Source organism: Palaemon carinicauda, chromosome 5 (assembly GCF_036898095.1).
Source record: "Palaemon carinicauda isolate YSFRI2023 chromosome 5, ASM3689809v2, whole genome shotgun sequence".
Lineage (NCBI taxonomy): Eukaryota > Metazoa > Arthropoda > Malacostraca > Decapoda > Palaemonidae > Palaemon > Palaemon carinicauda.
In genome coordinates, this window is record NC_090729.1 from 99106091 (window position 1) to 99124059 (window position 17969).

At 43.9% G+C, this 17969-nt stretch overlaps 1 pseudogene; it reads left to right on the forward strand.

The window, feature by feature from the left end:
- Positions 1–17969, forward strand: part of LOC137641038 (uncharacterized) — a 65837-nt pseudogene that overhangs the window by 27981 nt on the left and 19887 nt on the right.

Consider the following 17969-nt stretch of genomic DNA (forward strand, 5'->3'; position numbering starts at 1 on the left):
ATGCAATAGCATTAATTAATTATGAAAGCTATTTAGGCATAATTATACTTGTAAAGATATTTATAGTATGCATAATTTTCCTCTTTCTATATTGATCGTATATGTTAGAGTTTCGGTGATTTAGGTAACCGAGATCTCGTTTTGCCTACGTAACCTAACCTAACCGATGTAGTATACTTTCAGACATTTCCCCGTTTACCCTCGTGTATCGTTTTATCAATTCAGGCGGAAATAAATATCTCATAGAATTATTATATAAACTGATACTCGTCTCCACTGGAGATTGAAGGGTAATCCCTCCTTCCCTCTGAGTGTAGCCTTAGGCTACAACCCTAGTTAGTCTTGCCTTCAAGTAGACACTCAGGCTTGACTGGGCTAGTATTTTCTGTCTCTTCCCTTGGCCGGCAGATAGCAGGCTTTGAGTTTCAGTCAGAACCTCAGAGTATATGGTCTTTGCCGGCAGCCGGCCGGCAGGGTGAATAGTCATTCCCCTGCCGGACTAGGCTGCCGGCATAGGAGGCTAGACCTCCCTAGGCCGCACTTGAAGTGGTTGTATCATGCCGCCACCTTCTCCCTGCGGTCTAGAAGACTAGTCCTGTGCTCGCATACCCTAGGCTGAAGAATAGACATTCTTCTGCAGCCTAGGATGGCATCGGCACTGGAACTCTGTTTCTCCCTTGTTGAGAGGAGGCAGCACTGCCGCCGTCCCCTTAACTGTATTGGCAGACCCTAGGCTAGAGAATAGATATTCTCCTGATGCCTAGGATGGCGCCGATACTGAAACAGAGTTTCCTAGGGGTGTGGTAGGACCGGCAACCCTGCCGGCTCCTCCCTCACCTCATACAGGACCCTTTTCCCTCCCTGCCGGGAGCTATGATGGCTGTTGGAGGGAAGTCTCTTCTGTCACCAAGGTTCTTCAGTCCTCCCTTGGGCTGCCGGCGACAAATCCGGTTGGTGGCGTACTAACCCGGGTGGCATGCCAACTGTACCAGTGCTGCCGGGTACTAGCCTGCCGGTCATGTGCCGGTGGTATTTGTGGCTGGATGGAAGCGGGAATGATGCATTCTCCCCTTTGCATTTGAACCTTCTTTCTCGTGAGGGCAGTAAATTATATATTTACACCTTTATTTAGTGTATACACACACAGTAATAAGGCGGTCCCTCACTCCATACTTTCTCTCTCTCTATCAGCTAGTATGCCTGCCGGCACAGTACTAGCTATGCCGGCTGAATTACAGTATATGTTTATACAGTAGTCAGTATATTTGCAGTATAGTATATACTGCAGATAGAAAACTATTGTATATATTATACTAGTAGTTATTTTCCAACATATCTTGGATATCCTTGCTCAGGTGTTTGCTTAGACCAATCCTATATTGAAAGAATAGAATTTCTTCTATATTTTGATTAGAAATCAGTTTACGTTTAACCTTACAATATTAAATAATTTAGAAGAGTCAGTGGTAGTACACTTTCTATCCTTAAAGGTTAGAACCTTTATCTTTGAGCTTCCCTGATCAGGAAACTCTATGGTTTTAATATTGGAAGGGAAGGTCACAGCAAATGGGCTGGGTAGGATACACAAATATGTGTCTTTTCTATTGCCTAGTCCAGTCGGCGTCATGGCGGATGGATCGTGCCACCAGATGCTAGCAATACCAGCAGCACACTGGCTGAACTTCAGTATATAGTGAACCCTCGTTTATCACGGTAGATGGGTTCCAAACCCGGCCGCGATAGCTAAAAATTCACGAAGTAGGGACACCATATAAACGTATTTATTTAACATGTATATTCAGACTTTTAAAACCTTCCCTTTACGTACTGTAGTACTGTTAACAAACTACCCTTTAATGTACAGAACACTTAATGCATGTACTACAGTACCCTAAACTAAAACAGGCACAAATATTAAAGGTGATTTTATATCATGCGTTTCCTAAACACGCCAAAAAGCATGATAAAAAATGACAACCAATGTTTTGTTTACGTTTATCTCTGATCATAATGAAGAAACAGACGCATTTACACATCTGTGTATAGGTTAGTTTTGGCATCGACAGCAATCTTACCAAGTATTTTTTAAATGTTGATTTTGTTATTACCAATGTTTTACTTAATTTTTCCTAGGACTTCCAAATAAATGAAATGAATGCCATTTATATAATGTTTTTCTTTATGACGCCGCCTGAAACGGACACCTTCCATTCGTTTACTGTACTCTCCATCTTCGATCGTAATAAACAAACGAAGGCAATAAACGCGCATGATGAAAGTGATAAATAATGATATTAAAAGCTTTTAGTAAATATGTTATTACAAATATTATTTACCGTATCTATATAAAATCCTACATACGTAGCAAAGCAGGAAAACAATTTTCTTTTCTTTTTTTTTGGCGTTTAATCAACAATAACAAACTGCCGCTAATGACCTAATGATAATTTACGATAATTCTAAACTGTTACTAAAGATGATTTTCCATTCCATATCCAAAATACTTTTCCTAACTTCAGTTATAAGTCAACTTGTACCCCCCTCAATTATGAAACCATCTAAAAAAAAAAAGTAAGAGAAGCAGCAAGTACTAGGCCGATATTTAAAGTTGTCGAACAATTAAGTTACTGCTATAACGTTCGATGTGACATAGTGCGAGATTGGAGAAAGTAAGGAAAATTGAATCATGATTGATTTTCAATATAAATGAAACTTTGTGAAGCAACAAAGATTTCATTTGTTAGTGAGATAGAGGTAAGGAATGAGAGGTAGTGAAAAGTAGCCCACAGAGAGAGAGAGAGAGAGAGAGAGAGAGAGAGAGAGAGAGAGAGAGAGAGAGAGAGAGAGAGAGAGAGAGAGTTGTTTTAAATGTAAAAAACAAAAAAATATGATAGGTTATAACACATTGGTGCTTATGTAATATCAACTGTATAGATGGTTGGAATAAGTTAAGAAATGGTATAAACAATACTGTACTTCGTACGCGCATATTCTTGAGACCGGCAGCTAGACGTCAGCTGATCTGATCACAGCCAAAAGTAAAACAAAAAGAAGTCAACAATACTCGATTTTTAAAACACACCCGAAATTTAAAAACAAAAGTACAGTACACGCTTTCTTAATATGCAATTAACTATTTAAAGAGTCGCAATTTTCTAGAATAAAATGATGTTTCCCCCAAAAATAGTGGTTTGCTGATGATATCGGATGCCGTATTTAATGAAAAAAGTCTGCGAAGTCGTGAATCCCCGATGGTCGAACCGCGAAGTAGCGAGGGCTCACTATAATTATACAGTAGCCACTATTTTGCAATATAGTATATACAGCAAACAGAAAACTATAGTATTATTTTTGGGCTCAGGCTATGTCGTCCTGATGGAAGGTTCCTTTAAGTAGCTTCCTAGGGTATATTTGACTACAGTGATATTCCCAGAGAATTTAATTTAAGGTATCCATAATTCTAACTCCTGGCACGAATATCCTTAAAGTTTCCTTTTAGGATATCGCATAATATCAGGGGACGTATTCTTGACACGCCACATAGCAATCTGCACCCTGCATAGCATTTACGCTTCGAGGGGGAAAAGTGGCAAAATAAAAGAGGGGCCGTTATAAAGTTCCCTTCCTCCGTTACTGTTTGAGTACTCAGATGGCACCATAATCGCCGCCATCTTTATTCCTTTTTCTTTAGCGGTCTCGCTCGGTGGTTTTCCCAGTGCTTTCTCGAAATTTGGATTTATTATGCAATCTCCAGCCTCTTCTGCCTCTGGAAAGTTGAGTATTTGATTCTTATGCTGTATAAATTAGCTCTGGCCGTAAAGTAAAAAATTGAATCGAATTAAACTAATTTTTTGGCTGAGCTATTGCCTTGACCGGAGGCGTCTTCGGCGCTGTTGCACGAGTTATTTAGTTAGCCAGAACGACTTTCCCAGTATAATAGCTTAAATAAATATAATCAGCTATTTAGTCTTCATTGCTAGGAATTAATCATATTATGCCGATTGTATTCACCTTAGTTTTGGCGAATTAGGTAGCTGATCTTGTTTACTCTAGGCTTCCTAGCCTAGGCGTTATGGTTTACTCTTTTGATGATATAATAAGTGTTCCTGGTGCTATTAATTTTAAATGAAGATAATAGGCAATTTATACATGTAAGATATATGGATTGCATATAAAATTTCCTCTTCTAAGATAGTATACGAGAGAGCTTCGATGAGTTAGGTAGTCGATCTCACTGTCGCTAGGCTAGTAGCCTAGGGGCTTTAGTATACTTTCATACAATCTCCCCGGTTACCCTCATATATAGGGTAATCCCTCCTTCCCTCTGAGTGTAGCCTATGGCTACAATCCTAGTTGTTCTTGTATCGAGTTGTCATTCAGGCAAGACTAGGCTAGGGTTTTTCTGCCCCTTCACCTAGCTACTGATGGTGAGCTTTGGGTTTGGATCAAAACCTCAGAGTACTTGTCGTATGCCGGCAACTGGTTGGCAGGGTGAATGTACTCCCCTGTCAGGCCTTGTTTGTTGGCATAGGATGCTTTGCCTCCCTAGACTGCACTTGAAGGGGTCATGTGATCCCCCTTCTCCCTGTGGTTTAGTCAACTAGTCCTGTGCTCGCAGACCCTAGGCTGGAGAATAGAGTTTATTCTTCTGCCTAGGATGGCGCTGGCATTGGAACTCTGTTTCTCTATGATTAAGGATGGCGGCTAGATGATTGCCGGCCCCCTTACTGTATTGGCAGACCCTAGGCTGGGGATTGATTTCTCCGTCCGCCTAGGATGGCGCCGATACTGAAACAGAGCTTCCTAAAGGTGTGGTAAGGCCGACATGCTGCCGGCTCCTCTCACACCATACAGGACCCTTTCCCCTCCCCATTCTGTCCTTTAGTGATGGCCTAGCCATCACATCCCTGTGGCCGTTGTCCTGCAATCTCGCCTATTGCCGGCAGGCTGTATGGCCGGCTTGGGCTTCTGCTTGTATGGCCTAGTCGTATAGCTTCCCTATCGGACACGGAGCTCCGGGATAGCTGTGTTGGCAGGTCTAGCTGCCGGCAGAAGACCCACTTGCTTTAGAGTGTTCTTCAGTCCTCTCTTGGGCTGCCATTCACATCTTATGACCGGCAGGTACCGGCATGGAGGTGGATGGGTGGAAGCTTGAGTATCTTATATTCTCCCCTTCCATTAAAACCCTCATTCCGGAGAAAGGAAGCGAGACAGTGCTCTTACATCACCCTTCACTCCTTGCTTTCTCTCTCACTATTGGCTAGTGCTGCCAAGTACTAACCTAACTGGCGGCTGCCGACCACTAACCTTGCCAGCAAGATGCTGGCTAGACTTGTGGTCTGAAAGCCATTGATTCACTGTCACATCTGACTTAGCCGGAGAGAGCCGGCCGAGTCTGGTATACCGGCCACTACCCTGTCACGTTGAATGCTGTCTGGGATAGTGGGCCGACAGCCGGCAAGCCGCCGGCAATCCGGTGGGCAGCCAGCCATAAAAATTATCAATATTGTGTCAGTTGAATTGTGCCTTAGGTACTAGCCTTGCTGGCTACATGCCGGCAGTAACTACGGTATATGTATATACAGTAGCCAGTACATCTGTATAGAGCATACTGCAGACAGAAAACTATGGTATAAAAGTATACAGTAGTTAAATTTTCCAACATACTCTGTGTGTCCAGGTGCAGTCTATTGTTGAGACCTTATAAGATTGGGAAAGGAATTCCCTTTCCATATACTGATAGATGATCAGTTATTAATGACCCTCATTATTAATCCTTTCGGAAGTGGGTGTTGGTTACACTCTTCTATCCTTATAGGCTAGACTCTTCCACCAGGCCTCCTGAGGAGGATAACCCTAGGGTTAATATTGAGGGAGGTCACAGCAATTGGTTGGGCGGGAAACACATGTATGTGTCTTTCCTATTTCCTTTCTAGCTTACCTATCCTAAGCTATATGCAATAAAATAAAATGGAAAATATTATTATAATATTTATTAGTTTATCTAGTGAGATAGACTACGTTATACTCATTTTATTTTCCTCTCTTTACAGGAGGACCATGTGAAGTGCAACATCGTCTTCTACAACGTGCGTAGCAGGGACTTCTGTGGCACCTGGAGTGTAGGACTCACTCCCGCTGCTCCATTACCAAGGGACCTCTCAAATACTGGGATCCCCAGGTATGTACTGTATGCAAAGACCTGGTGTATGAGGCTTTCGAAAATCCCAAGACAACAGAGTCAAGGGATGCAGCTCGGGACAAGCTGCGCAAATGGGTTCGTGGCTTCCAAAATAATGCCACAGGGCCTTACCTCCCTAGTGAGCGTATGAGGGCCTGTCTACTTCCCAAAGCATCTGCGGATGCTGTTATTCCTCAGCCTCACCCTGAGATCCCTTGCATCAAGATAGCCGAGGATACGGATGTCTCGTATCCGATGAAGGACATCCTTCCAGATGATGAGAGGATGTCAGAGGTGTAAGAGGACACCGAAAAGTACTTTCCCGCGGAAGGTCAAGATGAGGAGTCAACGTTGGCTCCAGAGACGGAAGAGGATGAAGTCGAAAAAGTCTCTGTTTCGTCGGTTGCTGCCCCAGAACCGATGCCATCTATGTCCTCCGCTCCTCAACCCGAAAAGTCGGACGACACCCTGTCTGCCATCAAAGCTATGATGGAGATGTTCGAGAAGAAGAGCGAACAAAGGGAAGCTGCGCTAAGGAAGGAGATTCTTCAGCTTGCAGCGCCCCGTGGGTTTCATAGGAGACTCAACGTAAAGGATCTTCCCTCGTGTTCCGAGGTAAACCCGTGGAGGCATGCCGAGTACATGCCAATTACGAACGGTAAGATTTTTATTTCAGAGAAGCTGGGAGCTGTCCTTATTGAGGACATTGAGTTCTGGCCCAGCTTTGAGTCCTATAGAGACTGCTTCGTTCGTCTAAGAGCGGAACCTGTATCCAAAGAGGAGACAGAGCCTAAGGAGGTCATAGTGCTTGACCATAAGAAGACTCAGGCTTTACTGGCCAGGAGTTTGAAGGACAAGGGCTTCACCAATTTTAAGGTGCCAGCCCTGAGCAAGAAACATCCCTCTTTTCTTGCTCCAGCAACTATGGCCTTCCCCTTTCAGAAAAAGGGTTGAAGGCAGCGATTAAGGCAGTGGAAGCTGGGAAACCTTGCCCTACACTGGAGGAGTGTAGGCCCCTCTCCCTAGCTTTGCCAACGGATCACAATGTCTCAGTCGGGAAGTTGGAGGCTGATATTGCTGGACGTCAGTTCAGTGAAAACCTCCCCAAGTTGTCTGAGTTTCTCCTGCGTTGGGAACAGGATAGAAAGGAGAGGCTTGCTGCCTCTCTGTCCCTCCAGGTGACCCTGGAGGCAATGGCCAGCGAACATAGATCCCCGGATATGTTCATGGTCATAGCCAAAACACACTTGGCAACCCTAACTAGAGACTTCTATAGCTTTGTTAGGGCGAGAAGGGCTTGTAGAGAGTTCGTGTTTGCCTCGACTGCGGTCAAACATGAACCCAGGAAGTTGATATCTTCCAATATCTGGGGGAAAGACCTATTCCCAAACAAATTGGTCAAAGAAATAGTCGACAAGGCCGCCACGGAGAATAGAAATCTTCTCCAGAAGTGGGGCATGTCGGCTAAGAGGAAGTCTTCCCCGGATGAAGGTCTCCAACCGAAGAGTAAGACAAAAAGGCCAAGAGTGCTATCTCGCCCTGAAAGACAACAACAACTTCCCATGACCGCGGTGCCACAGATGGTGGCACAGCCCCAACCCACCTACCAGATGGTACCCTAGCAGGTGGTGACTCAGTCACCAACCTTTACTCCCGCCTATGAGAGGCAGACCACCACCTTTCGCCCTAAAGGTAGGGGGTCAGGTAGAGATTCCTCTAGATGTCCCTCGAGAGGAAGAGTGGGTAGGGGAGCACGCTTTCAAGGAGGCAAGCCCTCCGGAAACCAGAAGCAATGAGATGCTTCCGGTAGGAGGACGACTCCAACTTTTCAGGGATCGTTGGACCTTCGATTCCTGGGCCCACAGCCTAATCAAGAATGGACTAGGTTGGAGCTGGAAGACAGCTCCACCATCATTTCCTCAATTCTTCCAACACTCCACCCCCATTCTGGAAGAATACACTCGAGAGCTCTTGAGCAAACGGGTGATAAAGAGGGCAAAGTCCATCAAATTCCAAGGAAAGCTTTTTTGTGTTCCCAAGAAGGACTCAGACAAACTCAGAGTCATTCTGGATTTGTCCCCACTCAACAAGTTTATCGATAACGACAAGTTCAAGATGCTGACCCTTCAACACATAAGGGCTCTGTTGCCCAAAAGGGCATACACAGTCTCCATAGATATGGCAGATGCCAATTGGAACATTCCGGTTAATCGCCAACTCTCCTCCTACCTAGGATTCAGGCTACAAAAAAGAAAGTACGCTTTCAGAGCCATGCCCTTTGGACTAAACATAGCCCCAAGGATCTTCACGAAGCTTGCAGAAGCAGTCGTTCAACAACTACGCCTACAAGGTGTCCAGGTGGTATCCTATCTGGACGATTGGCTGGTGTGGGCAGCATCCGAGTCGAAATGCATGCAAGCATTCAAAAAAAGTGATCCAGTTCCTAGAACATCTAGGATTCAAGATCAACACCAAAAAGTCTCGACTATCTCCAGCTCAGAAATTCCAATGGCTAGGCATACATTGGGACTTACAGTCAAATCACATCTACATTCCATTAAAGAAGAGGAGAAAGATAGCGGGATCTGTCAAGAGACTTTTAAAATCCAAAAGGATTTCAAGATGCCAACAGGAGAGTGCTGGGCTCCCTTCAGTGTGCATCAGTAACAGACCAATTGGTAAGAGCACAGCTAAAGGATGCATCAGGAGTCTGGAGAAGATACGCATCAAACGCTCGAAGAGATCTAAGAAGACCAATACCGATTCGGCTATGATCACTTCTCAAGCCATGGTCGGAGGCCAAAAACTTCAAGAGGTCAACACCTCTGCAACCGCCTCCACCCTCAGTCGTCATCCATACGGATGCATCATTGGAATGATGGGGAGGTCACTCTCATCAACAGAGAGTTCTAGAAACTTGGTCCTCTCTATTCAAGATCTTCCATATCAACATTTTGGAGGCCATGGCAGTCTTCCTTACACTGAAGAAATTATCCCCTCGCCCTTCAGTCCACATCAGACTGATTATGGACAGCGAGGTGGTAATGAGATGTCTGAATCGTCAAGGCTCGAGATCACCTCAACTCAACCAAGTGATGTTGGCCATCTTTCGTTTAGCGGAAAAGAAGAGATGGCACTTGTCAGCAGTTCACCTTCAAGGGTTCTGCAATGTGACAGCAGACGCTCTATCCAGGATAACTCTGATAAGAGTCAGAATGGTCCCTAGACGCAAGATCATTCTCCTTCATCTTACATAAAGTCCCGGAACTGCAGATCGACCTCTTCGAGACGAGCGATAACAAGAAACTTCCTCGATACGTGGCCCCGTAAGAGGACCCTCTAGCGGAAGCAGTGGACGCCATGTACCTCGACTGGAGCAAATGGACCAGGATTTACCTGTTCCCTCCATCCAACCTGCTGATGAAGCTCCTAACAAGCTGAGATCTTTTCAAGGAACAGCAGCACTAGTGGCTCCCAAGTGGCCCCGGGACAACTGGTTCCCTTTAATATTGGAATTACAGCCGAAACTGATTCCCCTGCCGGACCCAGTTCTGTCTCAACAAGTACAGAAGTCGACTGTCTTCGCTTCATTACATAAAACACAAGACCTTCATCTCATGATTTTCTCTCCCTAGCAGTAAAGAAAAGGTTTGGGATCTCGAAAGAAAGTATAGACTTCATAGAGGAATATAAGTCAAAATCTACCAGAAGGCAATACGAGTCATCTTGGAAGAAGTGGGTGGCCTTTGTCAAGGCAAAAAACCCAAAGCAAATGTCGATGGATTTCTGCTTGTCTTTCTTTATTCACCTTCATGAACAAGGTTTAGCAGCCAACACGATAACTATGTGTAAATCTGCCTTGACTAGACCCTTGATTTCTGCTTTCCTAGTAAACTTGTCTATTGAGATTTTTAACAAAATCCCTAAGGCCTGTGCTAGGCTCAGGCCTGCAGCACCTCCAAGGCCCATTTCATGGTCTTTGGATAAGGTACTACATTTTGCTTCAAGTTTGGACAACGATAATTGCTCTTTGAAAGATTTGACTCAAAAAGTTATATTCTTGTTTGCTCTAGCCTCAGGGGCTAGAGTTAGTGAGATAGTGGCCCTCTCTAGGGAAGAAGGCCATATCCAGTTTGCTGAAATGGGAGAGCTAAATCTCTTTCCCGACCCAACGTTTCTCGCCATGAATGAGCTACCCACTACGAAGTGGGGTCCCTGAAGAATCTGCCCTCTGAAGGAAGATGTCTCGCCGAGTCCAGTGGAGAGTCTAAAGGTCTATCTTCGCAGAACTTCAGACTTCAGGGCAGGACAGCTTTTTAAAGGAGAAACATCAGGCTCAAACTTATCCCTGAAACAACTAAGGGCGAAGATCACCTACTTCATTCGCAGAGCGGATCCTGACAGTACAACTTTTTCCAGCTTATGGATTTCGAGAGCCTTCGCTCGTTTACTAGATGGAAGTCATCCAGTGTTTTTCAAACACTACGCAAAGCAAGTGCAAGAATTAAAATGATTCGTGGTAGCAGCAGGTAGTGTACTAAAACCTTCCGCATAGTGCTGCGAGGAACGGTGAATTATGTGGGACTCTAATTCCAAAGGGTGTACATGTTGGCACATTATAGTGCAACATGGTAAGTGAAATGTCATCAAGGTGACATTATGGACTGTTCCAGTGTACAAAGGTGATGAAACATAGATTGAACACTAAGTGCCATGTGTTTTTTACACAAGTGTAAATAGACAGACTTCTCAGAAAGACATTAGAAAATTTAATAAATTATCATGTGAGTGGCAAAGATTTTTGTTTTCGGATAAAATAAGTATTTCTGATTTATTCTGTATTGTCTGTTAGTAAATTCTATTTCACTTGCATTTTTATATCATTATAAATGTATGATGAATTTTTATTTATTGTTTGACAATAAATGATTAATTGTTTTGCACGTCTTATTTCGCCCTAAACATTTTAATAAAGTTATGTGTGAGCATTCCTTTCATTCCTTATTATTCTGCATAATTATATTGAGCAAAGGTAGTAACTTTGTTCCTATATGTAAACAAACCTTTCAAGCTCGAAGTAACTTGTTTCAATACAAGATACAAACATGTCTGTTGCGGTATACAGCTGGACTGATATACCTCAGATGCTATAGTGGCTGACATGAACCTGTCTTCGTTTTATAAATACAAACTTTGGCTAAAGGCATACGGTGAGACCTGTATGTCCTTTTGATTGCTAGGTTGGTCATATGAAATATGCAAACTTCGAGACTTTTTCCCGAGTCTAGTTTGGCTCTTCCCTGTAGGGGGGGCAGGAAGCACTAACATAGTCTATGATTAGAAGAAATGACATATAACGGTAATGTCATAGGTCTCTTAGGTCTAGATGACCAAGGAAATATTGTCTTGAGGTTTAAGGCACAACTGGGAAATCCACGGATACATTAATGCTCTGGTAAACTTCCATCAGGACGACATGGCCTGAGCCAAAAAAACGGATTCTGAGCAAAGCGAAAAATCTATTTTTGGGTGATAGCCATGTCGTCCTGATGGACCCGCCCTCCTTTCTATGAAAGGCCTTGGCAGGATCCCTCCCAATAATACTGTATCTATAAGTACCGGCTTAACGCTACAAGGAATAAAGATGGCGGCGATTATGGCGCCATCTGAGTACTCAAACAGTAACGGAGGAAGGGAACTTTATAATGGCTCCTCTTTTATTTTGCCACTTTTCCCCCTCAAAGCGTAAACGCTATGCGGGGTGCATATTGCTATGTGGCGTGTCAAGAATACGTCCCCTGATATTATGCGATATCCTAGAAGGAAACTTTAAGGATATTGGCGCCAGGAGTTAGAATTCTGGGGTTGCTGTGGCCTGATTGGTAACGAGTCCCGCTTAGACTCGTTAGTGCCATTAGTGTCTGAAACCTTACCATCCTTGTGAGCTAAGGTTGGGGGGTTTGGGGGAGCCTATAGGTCTATCTGCTGAGTCATCAGCAGCCACCACCTGGCCCTCCTTGGTCCTAGCTTGGGTGGAGAGGAGGCTTGGGTGCTGATCATATACTGTAATATATGGTCAGTCTCTAGGGTATTGTCCTGATTGCTAGGGCAGCGTCACTGTCCCTTGCCTCTGCCATTCATGAGCGACCTTTAAACCTTAAGCTAAATTCTCTGGGAATATCACCGTAGTCAAATATACCCTAGGAAGCTACTTAAATGAACCTTCCATCAGGACATGGCTATCTCACCCAAAAATAGATTTTTCGCTTCGCTCAAAATCCGTTTATACAGCAGTTAATTTCTAACATATCCTGGGTACCCTTGTGCAGGCTTTTGCTGAGACCGAACCTATATTGAAAGAATAGAATTCCTTCAATACTCTGATTGGAAATCAGTTATCATTACCCCACAGTATTAAATATTTAGAAGGGGCAGTGGCAGTATACACTTTTCTATCCCTAGGGGTTAGAACCCTTTCTTTCGAGTTGCCTTAATAAAGGAAACTCATTATAATTAATACTGGGAGAAGGTTACAGCAATTGCTTGCAAGGGATACACAAGTATGTGTCTCTCACTATTCCTTTCTAGCTTACTATCCTAAGCTTATCAGGTGAGATAAACAATTGTATACTCATTCTATTTTCCTTTCTTTACGGGAGTAACCCCAGATGAAATGTGTTGCAGTCTTCTGCAATATTAAGAGTAAGTACTTTTACGGTCATAATGCATGCAGGTTTCATGCCCTCTGCAATATTATTTCAGAATCCCTGCAATATTGGGACCCCCAAGTTTGCAATATCTGTCGGACATTAGTGTCCGAAGGTTTTGATAATCCCAAGTCAATGGAGTCTAGGGATGCGGCACGTAAGAAACTACGCAAATGGGTAAGAGGGTTCCAGTAGATCTCTCCGGGACTATACCTACCTACCTAACGATAGGATGCGTAGCTTATTCTTCCCAAAAGCAAGTAGCGAAATAGTGGTGCCCCAGGCATGATTCGCACCTCCCTGCATCCAGATAGCCATCGGGATGGAGAGCAGGAAGGCACCCCCGGAAGAAGATGACAATGTCGTGTCGGAATTGCTTCCGTCTGTGCCGGCCCTGGAGCCGTTAACCTCGACGTCTTCAGCTTCTACCCCTATATTAGACAAAATAGGCACAAGCTATCTTGTCAAGTAGCCTGAGAAAGGCGGGTTACTCGGTGACGAAAGTGTTCGCACTAAGTAAGAGACACCCTACCTTTCTTGCTCCTGCTTCAATAGCAATACCCTTTACGTGGAAGGCATTTAAATCTGTTGCCAAGGCAGTGGAGGCAGGCAAACCATGTCCTGCACTTGAGGAGTGCAAGCCTCTGTCACTAGCATTACCCATGCAGGAGAAGGATTGGAAGGAAGTCCATTTAACCATTTCAGTAGGGAAACTAGACGCGGACATCGCTGGATGACAGTTTAGCGAGAATCTCCCTAAACTTTGAGTTTCTTTTGTGCAAGGAACAAGAGATAAAGGAGAGACTTGCGGCCTCCTTATCCCTACAAAACTGCAAAGAGATGTATTCAGCCCATCAAAGTACCCCAGACATGCTCATGGTCTTGGCCAAAATGCATATGGCCACCGTGGTAAAAGACCTATATGCTTTTATGAAGGCTAGGAGAGCCTGTAGGGAGTTCGTGTTTGCTGCCGCAACAGTGAAACATGAACCCAAGAAGCTGATATCTTCCAACATCTAGGGTAAAGACCTCTTTCCAAACGAGGTAGTCAAAAGAGGTAATCGAGAAAGCCACCATGGAGAATACGAACCTTCTCCAGAAGTGGGGCATCTCTTCAAAGAGGAAGTCTTCCACGGATGTGGGTCCCCAACCTAAAAGGAAGACGAAAAAGTCTAGACTTTTTCCTCGGTCTGTTCAACAACATCCCAGTTTCTACGACCGCGGTGCCCCAGGCAGGCGGTCGAGGAAGTAAACCTTCTGATCAGTCGAAGCAAAGAGACGCTTCTGGTAGGAGGGAGGTTTCAACAGGATCGTTATACCTTCGATCCTTGGGGCCAAGGCCTAATCAAGATTGGACAAGGATGGAAAATAGACACACCTCCACCATCATTTCCTCAACTCTTCCAAGGAAAGTAAAGTCCTCGAATTCCAGGGAAGGCTGTTTTGTGTCCTCAAGAAGGGACTCAAGAAAACTCAGAGTCATTCTGGACTTGTTGCCACTCAACAAGTTCAAAAGAAACAGCGAGTTCAGGATGTTAATCCTTCTACACATAAGGACCTTATTACAAAAAGGGGCGTTCACAGACTTGATAGACCTGACAGGTGCCTATTGGCAGCTTCTAGTCAGTCGCCCCCTCTCCTCCTACCTAGGATTCAAGTTACAGAAGATAGAGTATGTCCTAAGAGCCATACTCTTCAGACTAAACACAGTCCTAAGTATCTTCACGAAATTGGCGGACGCAGTCATGCAATAACCAGGCCTAGAAACGGTTCAGGTAATAAAGCATCCAAAGAAGTAATCCAGTTCCTGGAACATCGGGGATGCAAAATCGGCTTCAAGAAGTCTCGATTCTCTCCAGCTCAAAGGTTTCAATGGCTAAAAAAACCATCGGAACCTGAGGTCACACTAACTCTCCTTTCCCTTAGGGATGTAGGAGATCGCAGGGTCGGTCAAGAGACTACGGTAATCCATCAGGATTTCAAGATGCTGTCAGGAAAGAGTACTGAACTATCTCCAGTTCGCAGCAGTGACAGACCCAGTACTAAGAGCACAGCTGAAAGATGCGTTAAGAGTCTGGAGAAGATACGCATCAGACGCTCAAAGAGATCTAAAATGACCGATATTGGTCTTACCTTGATCGCTTCTCAACCAATGGTCGAAGGCCAAAAGCCTATTGAGGACCGTGCCCTTGCAACTACCTCGACTATTGAAGATCATCTGCATGGATGCCTCGACGGAAGAATGGGGAGTTCACTCCCATCAGAGGAAAGCCCAAGGGACTTCGTCATCTCTACTCAAGGCCATTTTCATCTACCTTTTGGAAGCCAGGGCAGTCCTGTTGAGGTTGGGGAAACTCTCTCCATGCAGATCAGGCCTCCTCAGGCTGATCTGGGACAACGAAGTGATAGTGAGACGTCCGAACTGGCAAGGCTTGAGATCGTCCCATATAGTCTAGGTGATGTTAGCCATCCCTTACCTAAAGAGATGACTCCTATCAGCAGTTCACGTACAAATGATCCGCAATGTGACAGCGGATGCCCTACTCAGGCTCAAGCCGATAGAGTCAGAATGGTTCACAGACGCAGACCCATTCTCTCCCAGATGGGAAGAAGTCCCCAAACTGCAGATCGACCTCTTTGTGATGAGCGTCATCAAGAAACTACCTCAATATGTAGCCCCATACGAGGATCCTCTAGAGGAGATAACAGACACCATGTCTCTAGTATGGAACGGATGGACCCGGAAATTCCTGTTCCTTCCATCCAATCTTCTGCTGAGGGTCCTCAATATGCTGAGATCCTTCCAAGGAAAGGCAGCTCTAGTGGCTCTCAAATAGTCCAAGAGCAACTGGTTCCCTCTAGTGAGGGAACTGAGGCTGAGGCTGGCCCTTGTACTGAACCCAGCACTATCTCAGAGGGTCAGACATTAATTGTCTTAAATTCATCACAGAGAGCCCAAACCCTTCATTTCATGATTTTCTCACCCTAGCGGTTAAGAAAAGATTTGGGATCTCAGAAGGCAATATACACTTCCTAGAAGGATAGAAGTCTAAGCCAACTAGAAGACAATATGAGTCATCTTGGAAAAAGTGGGTTGCTTTTGTTAAAGCCAAAGAACCGAAAGAAATTTCAATAAACTTCTGTCTGTCCTTCTTTATCCACCTTCATAATCAAGGTCTGGCAGCTACCACGATAACTACGCGTAAGTCAGCCTTGACTAGACCTCTTCTATATGCCTTTCAAGTGGATCTGGCGAATGACATCTTTAATAAGATCCCAAATGCATACGCTAGGCTTAGGCCTACAGCACCTCCGAAGCCCATCTCATGGTCTTTGGACTAGGTCCTACATTATGCCTCATCTGTGAACAATGAAGATTGTTCTCTCAAGGATCTAACCCAGAAGGTTATTTTTCTGTTCGCTATAGCCTCAGGGGCTAGATTTAGTGAAATAGTAGCCCTATCAAGAAATGAGGGCCACATTAAGTTCACAGAAGTGGGAGAACTGAATCTCTTTCCTGGTCCAACCTTTCTCGCCAAGAACGAGCTACCCACTAAAAGATGGGGTCCCTGGAGAATCTTCCCTCTGAAGGAAGATGTCTCTCTATGTCCAGTAGAGTGTCTAAAGGTCTATCTTCGTAGAACTTCAGACTTCAGGGGAGAACAGCTCTTCAAAGGAGAAACCTCTGGATCAAACTTATCCCTAAAACAACTGAGGGCGAAGCTCACCTACTTCATTCGCAGAGCAGATCCTGACAGTACACCATCCGAGAAAAATTGCTTCATCACTGAACTTTTTTCAGTATATGGACTTTGAGCGTCTTTGCTCATATATTGGATGGAAATCATCCAGTGTGTTCTACAAACACTATGCTAAGCAATTCCATGAACTGAAGCATTATGTGGTAGCGTCAGGTAGTGTATTAAAACCTGTCGTCTAGTACTGCGATGAACAGTTAATTGATTGGGACTATCAATTCGGGTGAAAAGGTGTTGACACTTCCGGTGTGATACCTTTTAAGTGAGTGTCACCATGGTGACACTAAGTCTGTTCAAAATCTCAGGTGTGGAATTATACAAATAACACTTGTGCCGTGTGTATATAGTACACAGTGTTGATAGTATACAACATTTACAGAAATTATAAAGGAAAAATTTATTAAAATTTTTCAGTTTTAGAGTGGCACTCATCATTTCTTCCCTTTCAAGGAAGGAAAAATAATTTCTGTATACATTGCACGTATAATTCCTTTAACAAGTTACATTTGTTTCACTCGTTATTCCATTTGGTCATTTATTAGAAATAAATGCCTATTAGAATGTAATTGCGTCCTTTCTCGCCCTGCAATTTGCACATTAAAGATGCCAGAGTTCTTTTACTTACTTATTCAAGTAAACCTCATATCATTGTATGCTTACAAACAATGGATATAGTTGACACTAATATTGTTCCGACAATATATATAAACCGCGAGATCGTTTGTATATCTGGTGGATACTTATGTTTGTTCATACAATATATGCTAACTTTGAGGCCCCTTTTCTACTGTCTAGTATGACTCTTCCATGTAGGGGGCAGGAAGCACTAACATTGTCTATAATTAGTGGTAATGATGGATAACGGTAACGTCATTTGTCTCAATGGTCCAGATGACCATGGAAAAATTGTCCCAAGGTTAAGGCACCGATGAAAATCCACAGATACAGTACTTTCTAGTAATTCTCTGGTAAACTTCCATCAGGACGACATGGCTTGAGCCCAAAAAACGGATTTTGAGCAATAAGTAACAACGTCAAAACAGACATGTCATATATAAACTATTAACAACATCAAAAACAAATATGTCATAAATAAACTATAAAAAGACTCATGTCCGCCTGGTCAACAAAAAAGCATTTGCTCCAACTTTGAACTTTTGAAGTTCTACTGATTCAACCACCTGATAAGGAAGATCATTCCACAACTTGGTAACAGCTGGAATAAAACTTCTAGAGTACTGCGTAGTATTGAGCCTCGTGATGGAGAAGGCCTGGCTATTAGAATTAACTGCCTGCCTAGTATTACGAACAGGATAGAATTGT